We start from the raw sequence: 13,120 nt of genomic DNA, 5'->3' as shown, positions 1-13,120 counted from the left end.
GCAGTTTCCTGAAATATTGGAAGAAGGTAAGAGCGAATTACGATGACGGAATTCCTTTTGTTAGGGGGGAAGAATGTAATATCCCTAATTTCAAAAGGATAGTCCTGGTATTTAATTTATGTTTTAATTAACTTTTTAATTATTTGACTTTCTTGACTTAGTTGTATTGTTTGAATTTTAAATTGTTTAACTTGTTGATTGGTGTTTTTATTTGCAATAATTGATGACTTGTTGTTTAATGGTGATTTTGTGAATTAAGTAATTATTACATTGTATTTTATTTTCTGTATTACGTTAGATTGGACTTTATCATTTTCTTTAATTGAATTGATTATTAAAGGTTTTAATTTAGGAAGTAATTTAGAAAGTATTTTAATTAACTATTTTTCATAATTTAGGGTTTAGTTTCTTTAGCCGACACAGGTTTTAATTAAGTTCTATGGGCCGGTTAGGATTTAGTTATGGCTTTAATTAATTTAGGGTTTTGGTATAACTCTCTATATATATGGGTATACGTCTGCCGAGGGTTTCTGAAAACCCTATTCACCATATTCAGGTATACAGTGATACAGAGAGTTGAGATAGGGGGAATACAGAGAGAAAGTTTTGAGGGAAACACAGAGTGAACTTGGGTGATTAGCAAAGCAACTCAAGGAGGAAGGAGCGTGGTAGTGGGGAACTATAGTGTAGGACACAAACATATCACACAGAAACGGTGAATTAGAATTTCAAATCTGAAATTCAAAAGCAAGTCTCTGTTCTTTCTCTATCCCTTTAATCTGTGTTCTGTGCATGCTTAGGAAGACTCCAGAGATTAAACTAAGTTTTAATTACATCTTTTAAACATGTTTAATCAGAATATTGAAGCATTGAATAAATCCAGTTTCAATTGTTTTAACAGTTCAGTGTTGAACCTTATTATCGTTGCTTTAAAAGTTGATGCTTAATTAAATTCTAAGTTGTAGAATTCTACCTTGTGATCAATCTGGGTTGAGGATGAAACCTTAATACATGTAATATAACTGTATTAAATGTCTGGAAACCACCGGGGTCGGAGGAGACAAGCAATACAGGGGAAACGGCTCTTAAGGGTGTGAGAGACGGCTCTCAAAAGGAGGGAGCCGCCTCCCACAAAGCTAGAGCGGGCTCTCTAGGGTTGAGAGCCGGCTCTCAACAGCCTAGAGCCAGCTCCCAAGGGTGGGGAGCCGGCTCCCCTTGAATGGAGAAGGCTCTCCAAGTTTCAGAGCCTTCTCTCTCTTTTGTTTTTACGCGTACTGAGTTTTAATGGACTGTTTGGCTGAGACTGAGTTTCTGAAACTGTTTCAAGGCTACTGAATGATGTAATACACTGGTTAAGACTTATATATGAATTTAGAAGTAAACTTATATCCAAGAATTTGGGATGGAATTAGCCTAGGTTTTAAAATAAACCTGTATGGGGTAAGGTTTGACATAAATTGGTGATTACTCAATGTTTTAGTAAGTTGGTTTCTCTGCATGTCTCGGAGTTATAAATCATGTTTTGCAGCTGCGTTATAAGCATACTGTTGTTTAATAATATGCATGCTTAGTGGGGATTAACTGATGATTAAATCTGTTATAAATTGTATCTACTATGACACTGTTCGGAGGAGTTGAGTGTATAGTTTTATTTTGCCATATTAGTGGACGGTAATTGGGATTCAAATTCTTATATTGGATGCATAATTTAGTTATACACATGCTAAACTGTAATCATGCAAATTTTGGAGTATGGTTGATTAGTATCTGATACTGTTTTCATCAACTGTGTTATCTGGAGAAGCTAAATGTACAGTCTTTTCATTTATAACAAGAACTGTAATGGGATATCTAAATGTTATATTGGATGCATATATTGGTTGAGTACATGCTAAACTATATTTATGTTTATTCTGGGATGTGGTTAATAAGTAATTATACTGTGTTATTAACTACGGAAACTGGAGGATGGTATGCGCCGGTATGGGACGGTGTCATACTATGTACGGATTAGTTCAGACACTAAGCCCTACCTAAATTTGGATTAAGGTATGGAATAATCATAAAGATTAAGTCCATCACCAACATATGTCATATCAATTGTGAATTGAATGATCCACTATGGTTTCAGGACGGATTTGTTATACATATATCAGACCACTACACAGATGGATGGTATTATGTATTAGGAGGAGTACGGACTTTATATATATATTATATGGTGCCGTGGTATGAGCTTGAGTCTCATGACCATGGTTAAGGCGCGTATATCGCTTAGGATGGATAACTGGACATAGAGGTTGTTCCCTGGTAGGTCTAGGTACTCATGCCCACCCTATGGTGCGTATTCGCATGTTGCCTTCTATTCAGGCTGAGACAAACCTACTGGACTAGCGAGCGTCCTATAGTGTGTACTATATACATATATAGACTACTCTAGATATTGTTGAGTCTTCCTAGGATGTATCTGCGTATCGGATTACTGTTTGGATTGTAGTAGATCAGGACTTGCATGTGGGCCTGACCCACTCCTTTATTTTTCAGGTGTTCGACAGTTCCAGGGTTAGAGCTTGGACGTGCAGAGCAGATACAGGTATTCATTCCTCCGATTATGTAGGAATTTTCTCTATGTTAGCTTTGGTTTTTATTTTTATTATTTCAGTATCGTTTGGAGAATTTAAATAAGGGGTCCAATGGATGGATTCCCGAGTTGTAAATTGATAGAGCTATGGAGTTTAGATATAACGGTTTTTAAATAATTATATTATTTTAAGGATTTTCAATTAGCATTCTTTCAGCTTATTATTATTTTTATTTCGTATTTCATTTTGTATTCTGTGTTCGGTTACATATTAATTATTTGATATCCCTCGGATCTGTGCTCGGACTTGATCACCCGTGGCTCTAGAATCGAGGGGTATCACATATCCTTTACTAAGGATAGATGATTTATTTGATCAGTTGAGGGGAGCCAGTTGTTTCTCCAAGATTGACTTGAGGTCTGGCTATTATCAGTTGCGGGTTAGGGATGAGGATATCCCTAAGACAGCATTCCTTACACGATATGGACACTATGAGTTCCTTGTTATGCCTTTTGGCTTGACTAATGCTCCAGCGGCATTCATGGACTTAATGAACCGCGTCTTTCACAATTACTTGGACCAGTTTGTGATAGTTTTCATGGATGACATTTTTGTGTATTCACGATCTCGGGAGGAGCACGAGATCCATTTAAGTATTTTTCTACAAATTTTGCGGGAGCACCGGTTGTATGCCAAATATGAGAAATGTGAATTTTGGCTACAAGAGGTGAAGTTTTTGGGACATGTTGTTTCAGAAGGCGGAGTGTCAGTTGATCCATCAAAGATTGAAGCTGTTTTGAATTGGGAGCAACCCAATAATGTGTTTGAGATCCGTAGTTTTCTTGGTCTAGCGGGTTACTACTGGAGATTTGTGAAAGATTTCTCCCGTTTAGCAGCGCCTATGACCCATTTAACCCGGAAATGAATTAAGTTTGCATGGAATGAAGCCTGTGAGTCATTTTTCCAGAAATTGAAGACAAGATTGACTATGGCTCCAGTGTTGGTGATACCTGAGCGTGGCTTGGGTTATGTGATCTATTGTGATGTTTCACGTGATGGTTTAGGGTGTGTGTTGATGCAGGATGGTAAAGTAGTGGCTTATGGGTCTCGACAGTTGAAGACTCACGAGTACAACTACCCTACTCATGATTTGGAGTTGGCGGCAGTTGTGTTTGCTTTGAAGTGTTGGAGACACTACTTGTATGGTGAGAGATTCGAGGTGTAATCGGATCATAAAAGTCTCAAGTACCTTTTCTCCCAAAAGGACTTGAACAATAGACAGAGAAGATGGGTTGAATTTTTGGAAGATTATAATTTTGACTTGCAGTATCATCCGGGCAAGGCAAATGTGGTAGCAGATGCCTTAAGCCAAAAATCTCGTGGAACTTTGGCCTGTCTGGCTATTCGGAAGTGGAAGATGCTTAAGGATTTGGCAGAGATGGGATTGTATTGTTTTGATGACGATGTTGACAGCGAGCCGGCATTCTTGTTTAGTCTTGTGGCTCAGCCTACTCTTGTTGTACGAGTGATTGAGTCACAGAGACAGGACCTGGATTTCGATGCCATTCACGCTTTGATCTCTAGTGGTGAGACAGTAAAAGATTGGGCCTTGTATGCAGATGGGGGTCTACGGTTCAGGGGTTTGTTGGTGGTTCTTATGATTTGTCGTGAGGACGTCTTACGGGAGTTTCACACTTCCCGCTTTGCAGTTCATTCAGGTGATACCAAGATGTATCACAATTTGAGACGTCAGTATTGGTAGAACGGGATGAAGAAAGATGTTGCACAGTTTGTGGCTAGATGCCTCACTTGTCAGCAGGTGAAGGCCGAGCATCAAAAACCAGCCGGTTTATTGCAACCATTGCCTGTAACGCAGTGGAAATGGGAGCATATTGCTATGGATTTTGTGACAGGTCTTCCAAGGTCACGAAGGGGCAATGAGTCCGTATGGGTCATCATTGACAGATTGACCAAGACAGCTCACTTTTTGCCTATTAAGGCAACAAATGATGCAGAGAAGCTTGGTACTCTTTATGTGAAAGAGATTGTAAGGTTACATGGAGTTCCAGTAACCATTGTGTCAGATAGGGATGCTAAGTTCACTTCAAAGTTCTGGGAAGGACTTCAAGCAGCGTTTGGCTCAACGTTGCATCTGAGTACGGCATTCCATCCACAGACTGACGGTCAGTCGGAGCGTACTATCCATATTTTGGAGGATATGCTTCAGGCATGTGTGCTTGACTTGGGTGTTAGTTGGGAGGATCACCTTCCACTTATTGAATTTGCCTACAACAACAGTTATCAGGCGAGTATTCAGATGGCTCCATTTAAGGAGTTGTATGGTAGACCTTGTAGGTCTCCTGTTTGTTGGACTGAGGTAGGCGAGACAGCCGCCTTAGGACCTGACATTGTACTCGAGACTACTGAGAAGATTAAGTTGATAAGACATAGGTTACTTACAGCTCAGAGCCGATAGAAGAGTTATGTGGATAAGCGGAGACGGTCGTTATCCTTTGAGGTAGGAGACCACGTTTTTCTTCGGGTTTCTCCACGGAAGGGATTGATGAGATTCGGGAAAAGTGGCAAGTTGTCGCCACGATTCATTGGACCATTTGAGATTTTGGACCGTATAGGAGAGGTTGCCTACAGACTTGCTTTGCCACCACAGTTGGATAGGGTCCACAATGTTTTCCATGTATCGATGTTACGGAAGTACGAGCCAGATCCATCTCACATTTTGAGTTGGGTTGATGTAGACATTGATGAGGATGTTTCCTACGAGGAAGGACCAGTTCAGATTCTTGACACACAACAAAAGGTGTTGAGGAACAAGACGATACCAATGGTGAAAGTCCTTTGGAGACATCACGGAGTCGAGGAGGCTACTTGGGAGCTCGAACAGGAGGTTCGTTCCAAGTATCCAGAGTTATTTTTTCTCTCCAGGTATTTCTTGATTTCGGGGACGAAATCTTTTAAAGTTGGGGAGAATGTAATGTTTGTAAGTTATAAAGAAAAAGAGAAAAGAGAAAAAAAAAAAAAAAAAAAAAAAAAAAAAAAAAAAAAGGTAGGACCCACATCTTTTGTAAAGTGGTCATAAGACCACGATTTTTTTATTTTCATTTTTTCTTGTTCTCTGTTTTCTTCTCTCCTGCAGCCTCTCTGTTCCTCTTTATTTTCTTTTTTCTTTTTTTCTTTTACAACTTCAAACTTGATTGCTCTCTCAATCCTTGGTAGATTTGAGAGCCGTTTGAGGCAAAACAGCGAGCTCTACGTGCTAGTACCAGAAATTCCAGCTTTTGGTCCTCTTTGGGAGCTCGAATTTAAGAACCCATTTCTCGGGATTTTGCTCATTTTGAGGTAGGGGCATCTTAATCCACTCCTTTCTTGTTCTATTGTGAATTACACCTCCTTGTTGTGTCAAACATGTTTAATTGGGAGTTAATTGTATCTATGATTGTATGAATGATGTCTAGAGAATTTTCAAGACTTTATTATAACTTGTTTCATGTGTAAAATATGTTTAGATGTTGCTTTATCATGCCCACTATGTGTTAACATGCTGAAAATGACAAATGAGAACATGTTTATTTAGATTGTGCCAAATTTCCCATTGTCATAATATTGAGATTATATGTACATCCATGCACATGTCATTGGGATGCATGAAATGGGAGAATTTGTCTTGAAATGAAAATGGGGGAAATTTTGGGAGAAGAGTTTTGTCAAATAGTTTTGACAAACCCGGTCGCGGCGGGGTTACCAAAGGGCGGGCTGTATTAACATTTGAAAGTGATGGTTTTGTGAATGAAAATGGGGAGTGACATTAGCATGTATTACATTTCATTGCATTGCATGGTTTATAATTGGAATTGACGTGCATATTGTTTTAATTCCCTATATTGCATGATCCCTATTTCCCATTGGCCTATGCTTTGTTTGGATTCACAAGGACACAAGAATTGTGTCATAAGTTTCACCTACTGAGCTTTATGCTCACCCTACTATTTATATTATTTTTTTCAGGTCTTGGAAATGAACCGATGGACGACAATCCACATCAAGCTTGAAAGTTGTTAGAAGGTTGTTTGCTATTTTGTATTTTGACCGTTTTATGTATATTCATAGTTGTGGGGATGTAACTAAGTTAGTATTCATGGCCTTGTAACTTAAGAACGAACTTATCTTTTGTTTGATGTAAATGAAATTAATGGAATTATAGTTTATGTTTCCATTCAATTGTATCATGTAACGTTGTAAGACAGGGGCTTTAAATCTTAACCATGTATTTTGGGACTATAATTATGTTAATTTAGATTAATTGGTGTGTGGATGTTCCACCATAAGAGGAACTATGTTGATGTATAATGAACGGATGAATGGAATGCTGGATGATTTTATGTGTTTTGTGTATTGGGACAGGTTGTTGAAAGCCCATTTTTAGGAGAGGTTTTGCCGAATTTTTTTTAAAATTTTGGCATCAGCTAGGTGTCGGAAAAATATATGCTTCATATGACATTTAAGATATAACAAGCCTTATACTAACATGTCATGAGATAATTAACAATATGCTAAGAAATCATTAATTAAATATACAACTCTATATTTAATTAAATATGCAAAATAAATTAATGAAATAATAATTATAAATAAAAAACCTGGACCGAGGCTAGTATTGGATACTATGTCCTTAAGACAGATTTGCCCCGCTATGGTGCTAACGGACTCAGTGGCGTCTATCTCCTAGGATACAACGGTCTACATCCACCAGTAGCAGCACTACAAACTCGTGGATACGGCGAACCTTCTCCGTGTAATACTCTCTCTGACTCAAAAATGCATCTATGCTATATAAATGCTGAATTGTGTGCAATTCGAATCAAATGGTTCGGACCAATCTTAATATGGCTCGATGAAATTGGATTAGGGTCTAAGTGGTTCGGACCACTTAATCTATGGTTTGAACCCACTTGGGTTGGGTTCAAGTCTAGCGAGGGAGATAGAAGAAAATAAAAATGAACAACTTGCAAATGATCCAAAGGGGGGTATTTATAGAAACAGAATTTCTTTTCGGATGGGGTGTATCTCTTCATTATTGGACACAACCATTGCAATAGGTTGCAATGGTTCACATGGTGTCTGTTCACCACTAGACACATCTATTCCAATAGGTTGTAATGGTTCACATGGTGTCTGTTCACCAATAGACACATCCATTCCAATAGGTTGCAATGTGCCTTTTCGAGTGGGTGCAACCATGGGTTATGATGGTTAGGAAAAAGGTGTAACCCTTTGAAAAAAAAAAAAAAACTAAAAAGTGGTTTTTTTTTTTAATTTAAAAGGTGTATATGGTTTTTTAATTTAAAAGGTGTAACCTTTTAGAAAAACTAAAAAGTAGTTTTTTTAATTCAAAAAATCAACCACCCAAAAAACCCACCCATTTATGAAACCCATTTAAATAAGCCCAGCCTAAAATTAGGCCCAATCAAAAATTCCAAAAAAGAATAATCTGGACTTTACAATTAGGCTCAAGCCCAAGCCCAAATCCTAAACTCAACTTATTTAAATTTCAATTTGTTTCAACATTTTTTTTTTTCATGTGGGACAAACACTTCCCACATTTTGCATACCCATTTAAGCTTATAAAAACACCACACTTTGGAGCTAATTTCTCATTCACCCGGAAACGGATTTGAGAAAGTAAATATACCACGTTCATCTCCTTACGGAGAGAAATGCGCTCATCTAGAGATCCGCAAAAAATTATTAGCGGAGTCTATTCCAAATCTCATCCAAAGTTTATGTTTTTAATGCCCCCGTTTCCAACAATCCCCCACATTAATGAAAATTTGCGTAAAATGTAAAAGATGATCATGTAGACACTAGAGAGAGTATAATCGGAAAGATACTGCATCAGGATAGGTAGCTTTTGGCTTTAAACCTTCCCTAGTGTATTGCTATCGGATTTACTGGCTAACCAGTGAACGCGATGTCTTGAACTGTTCAGCCGTTTATGTAAACCAAGACAATAACAAACACACAGTTGCTTTCCTCACAAAGTTGGTTCTCATTGTTGTGTTCATTTTGGCCCTGAACAAGTCCTGGTATTCAATGAGTGCTCCAGAAAACTTAGCCTTTATAGTTCTCATAGAAGCGGCCCCACTTCACACTCATATAGGTGACTTCTTATTAAGAGTATCCTACTATACCCCACTTGAATTTTCAAGGTATAAGAGTCATTAAAAGTATAGCTTATCCTAATCATCGCTGTAGGTAGCACTGTCTCATCATAGAAATGGGTAGAAGATTTATATCTTCCCAGTGCTTCTGGTGAGTCACTCAGAATTTCTGTTGTCCCTTTGAACCTAGATCTTGGGATCTCCAGTCAACTAGGTTGGGTTTCCATTAAGATGACTCGTTAGCTTTCGGCTTTAAACCCCATTCCCCTCGATGAACTGTACAATTGCTCTCTAGTACAACCTTCAATTCTACATGTGGCCACAAGGTTGTGTTTAGAAATATTACACTCTGCAGAGATTTCTCCAGATGAGAGCAACTGTATACTTTGTGCCCTAAAATTGCTTATTGTTAGCAATATCATTTTCTTTAGTGGCACAGGTGTAGACTTACTTTGAATTGTCCTCTAGGTGAAGTCTATTGACTTCCCTATTTGATTTATTCAAAGTTTCTAACTTTGAGTTATATTAAGAACATAGAACTACACCTTTAATATAAAGGACATATCCACTATTAGATTTGAAGTCTTTAATATCCCATATCCAGATTGCATCACTGTTACACCTCCAATTTAGTTAGATACCTCGATCTATGCAATATTGGATTTAGGGTGTATTTCAACTACCCAATTTATTGTTTTTCAATGATCCGATCCTGGATTGAAAATGTGCAATTAAACACAGTTATTAAGATGCCTTGCAATCTCAACCAATGATATACTTTGGCTAGTATTTATATTTGAGATTTACATCTACAAAAGTTAGCTAGGCTTTTGTTATCATAACTAGTATTATCTCAATCTCACTCTATTGAGAATATACTATGTTATTAGATGTTAAATCTTTCATATCGAATATACTAATTAGTATATCATTAATTTTTTTAAGGCATACAATGACTTATACATCACATTTATGTCATTGTCTTGGTACTAGCTTTAATCCACTCAAGGACTTATAAGCCTGCACACTTTACTCTTCAACTAGAACAAATAACTCAGCTTTTCTGCTGGAAAAAGAACTTTTCTAGTTGTTCCATAATATTTTCCTCATAGGAAATAACATGCACTATTGTTATAATACAATAAATGATTTTTGGTTCTATCCAAAATTTTTTAGGATTAAGAACCCTACATTTATAAGTATTTCTTATTTGGACAATATCCCCCCACAACTTTGAGATAATCCTGAAATTTTATATATGATATATTTCTTATGGTTTCCCAACTCTTGAAATACCATATATTAAATATTTCACCTCATCTACCTTTCCAAGGTTTTATATTCGTTTTTCAACAAGCATGTCTAACAGTCTTTAGTGCATATGTATTCACTTTATCTCTAACTTGTTTTTATAATATGTCACCGATGTTACTGTGAATTAATGCTAGAGATATGGGCTTTAATTAATATTTGCTTCTACATCTCTTGTATTTATGAATTGAGTTATTCATGTTAAGTTAGTCATATTAACATGTCATAACCTTTCATGTGTCACACATCACATAACTCAATCATTTAAGCAAATAATTATCTTATTATTTAAGTTTTGGATACAATCACCACAGAGTGAGCATTAACTTCTCAAGTATTATTACACACTCTTCTCATATCTCACTACTAAGTTATGATGAGCACCCACTTTTCAGTTATTACCGCTAGCTTAAAGTTAAGTTTGTTTAGCTAGCAATTCTAGTAGCTCATAGCTTTAGTACACACTTATCTAAGTGGTCTATCTTGGTAGTAGAGTAATTTGTTTTGCATAATATTCTTCAAAAACTACTACTTTACAAGTAGTATTATTCCCTCCTACATGAGCAGATATGATGTATAACTCAAATAGCTTATGGCTAAAATGGCTACTCATCACCCTCATGTTTTTTACTATCAAGTTAAGAGCTAGAACCAACTGACAGTTTTTCATCTTCCTCTTAGGTTCTGTGCACCTCATGAATCATTTTAGCTTATACCTAAGCTAACTAGTTTGTAACTCAATAACATTTTAGCTTTTAGCTAAATTGTATATTAGAGCTAACTAACTTGATTTAGCTTGTCTTGGTGTATTTGCTTAGTGTATCCATAACATTTTCTATTAAATTCTTTCGAGTTATTAGAAAATTTTCTCTGATTCAGCCCATTTACAGCTATACGTGTCTTAAACACTAGTATAGATCGTTTTCCTTTGACTATCAGAAGAGTTGACATAGTTGGACTAGTCCATTCATACAAAATTCAATAATGTCACATATTAAATAAATTATGTTGTAAATTTGAATTACAATACACATTAAGTAATTCAACTACATAGTTCAATATTATAGTATCAAATGAAAGTAAACATTTAGAAAAATAATATTAAACTTGCATAACAATATAGTTTCATACTATATCACATGATTAATTATATCACATAATTAATATAAGAAATAATAATAATCAAGAGAAGAATTTGCTTCCTTAAAGCTTTGTGGCTTATTCTCCAATAAACATGCTAGAAAATCAGGAATAAAAGATTTAGACGTTCTAGCCTTTTTACTACCTCTAAGCTCATCTTTATTTTCATTGTATGATTTATGCACAAGGAAATGATATGCTATACTGTTATGAGCATAACCTATCAAAGGTTTTATGTGTGGGGACTGTGCACTTGTAGCTCGCCTAGTGTGGTAGCTTGTTAGTGCCTCTTGCACCTATCCACGACACACTCACCTACAAGGTTGTCACATTTTAGGACCACTTTAACCTTTCATAGGAGTAGGATCTGCAACCTTAAATAGACACCCCCACACTTTTAAGAATTTATAGAAAGGTTTTCAACCTTTCCATAATTCATATGATGTCACATTTCTAAGGTTTCATCTTTGCTTCGTAGCAAATACACATAACGGTATCTTGTGCAACCATTGATAAAAGTAACGAAGTACCTTTTTCCACCTCTAGTTGGTACATGTTTAAGGTAATGTCATATACTTCATAATATCATATTACAAAATTAAATAATTCAATCAATATTGAATAATTCAATAATCTACTTATATAACATGCTTCAATTTCACAGAATATTGAATGCATTAATATTTAACATATTATCATATAATAATGTATATAACATTATTTTATCATATCTCAACTATTAGTATAATATCTACTTGTTTATATCTTAAATAGAAACATATAATAAAATCTACGCAAGGAAGGAGTCTGTCTTAAGATTGTTGGAAAAATATATGCTTCATGTGACATTTAAGATATAACAAGCCTTATACTAACATGTCATGAGATAATTAACAATATGCTAAGAAATCATTAATTAAATATACAACTCTATATTTAATTAAATATGCAAAATAAATTAATGAAATAATAATTATAAATAAAGAACCTGGACCAAGGCTAGTATTGGATACTATATCCTTAAGACAGATTCACCCCGCTATGGCGCTAACGGACTCAGTGGCGTCTATCTCCCAGGATACAACGGTCTACATCCACCAGTAGCAGCACTACAAACTCGTGGATACGGCGAACCTTCTCCGTGTAATACTCTCTCTGACTCAAAAATGCATCTATGCTATATAAATGCTGAATTGTGTGCAATTCGAATCAAATGGTTCGGACCAATCTTAATATGGCTCGATGAAATTGGATTAGGGTCTAAGTGGTTCGGACCACTTAACCTATGGTTTGAACCCACTTGGGTTGGGTTCAAGTCTAGCGAGGGAGATAGAAGAAAATAAAAATGAACAGCTTGCAAATGATCCAAAGGGGGGTATTTATAGAAATAGAAATATCTTTTCGGATGGGGTGTATCTCTTCATTATTGGACACAACCATTGCAATAGGTTGCAATGGTTCACATGGTGTCTGTTCACCACTAGACACATCTATTCCAATAGGTTGTAATGGTTCACATGGTGTCTGTTCACCAATAGACACATCCATTCCAATAGGTTGCAATGTGCCTTTTCGAGTGGGTGCAACCATGGGTTATGATGGTTCGGAAAAAGGTGTAACCCTTTGAAAAAAAAAAAAAAAAACTAAAAAGTGTTTTTTTTTTTTTAATTTAAAAGGTGTATATGGTTTTTTAATTTAAAAGGTGTAACCTTTTAGAAAAACTAAAAAGTAGTTTTTTTAATTCAAAAAATCAACCACCCAAAAAACCCACCCATTTATGAAACCCATTTAAATAAGCCCAGCCTAAAATTAGGCCCAATCAAAAATTCCAAAAAAGAATAATCTGGACTTTACAATTAGGCTCAAGCCCAAGCCCAAATCCTAAACTCAACTTATTTAAATTTCAATTTG

Source organism: Cornus florida, unplaced genomic scaffold (assembly GCF_030987335.1).
Source record: "Cornus florida cultivar Cherokee Brave unplaced genomic scaffold, ASM3098733v1 CherokeeBrave_3.0.0_Hap2_Chr11, whole genome shotgun sequence".
In the NCBI taxonomy this organism is placed as follows: domain Eukaryota; kingdom Viridiplantae; phylum Streptophyta; class Magnoliopsida; order Cornales; family Cornaceae; genus Cornus; species Cornus florida.
This window is presented reverse-complemented; position numbering follows the sequence as displayed.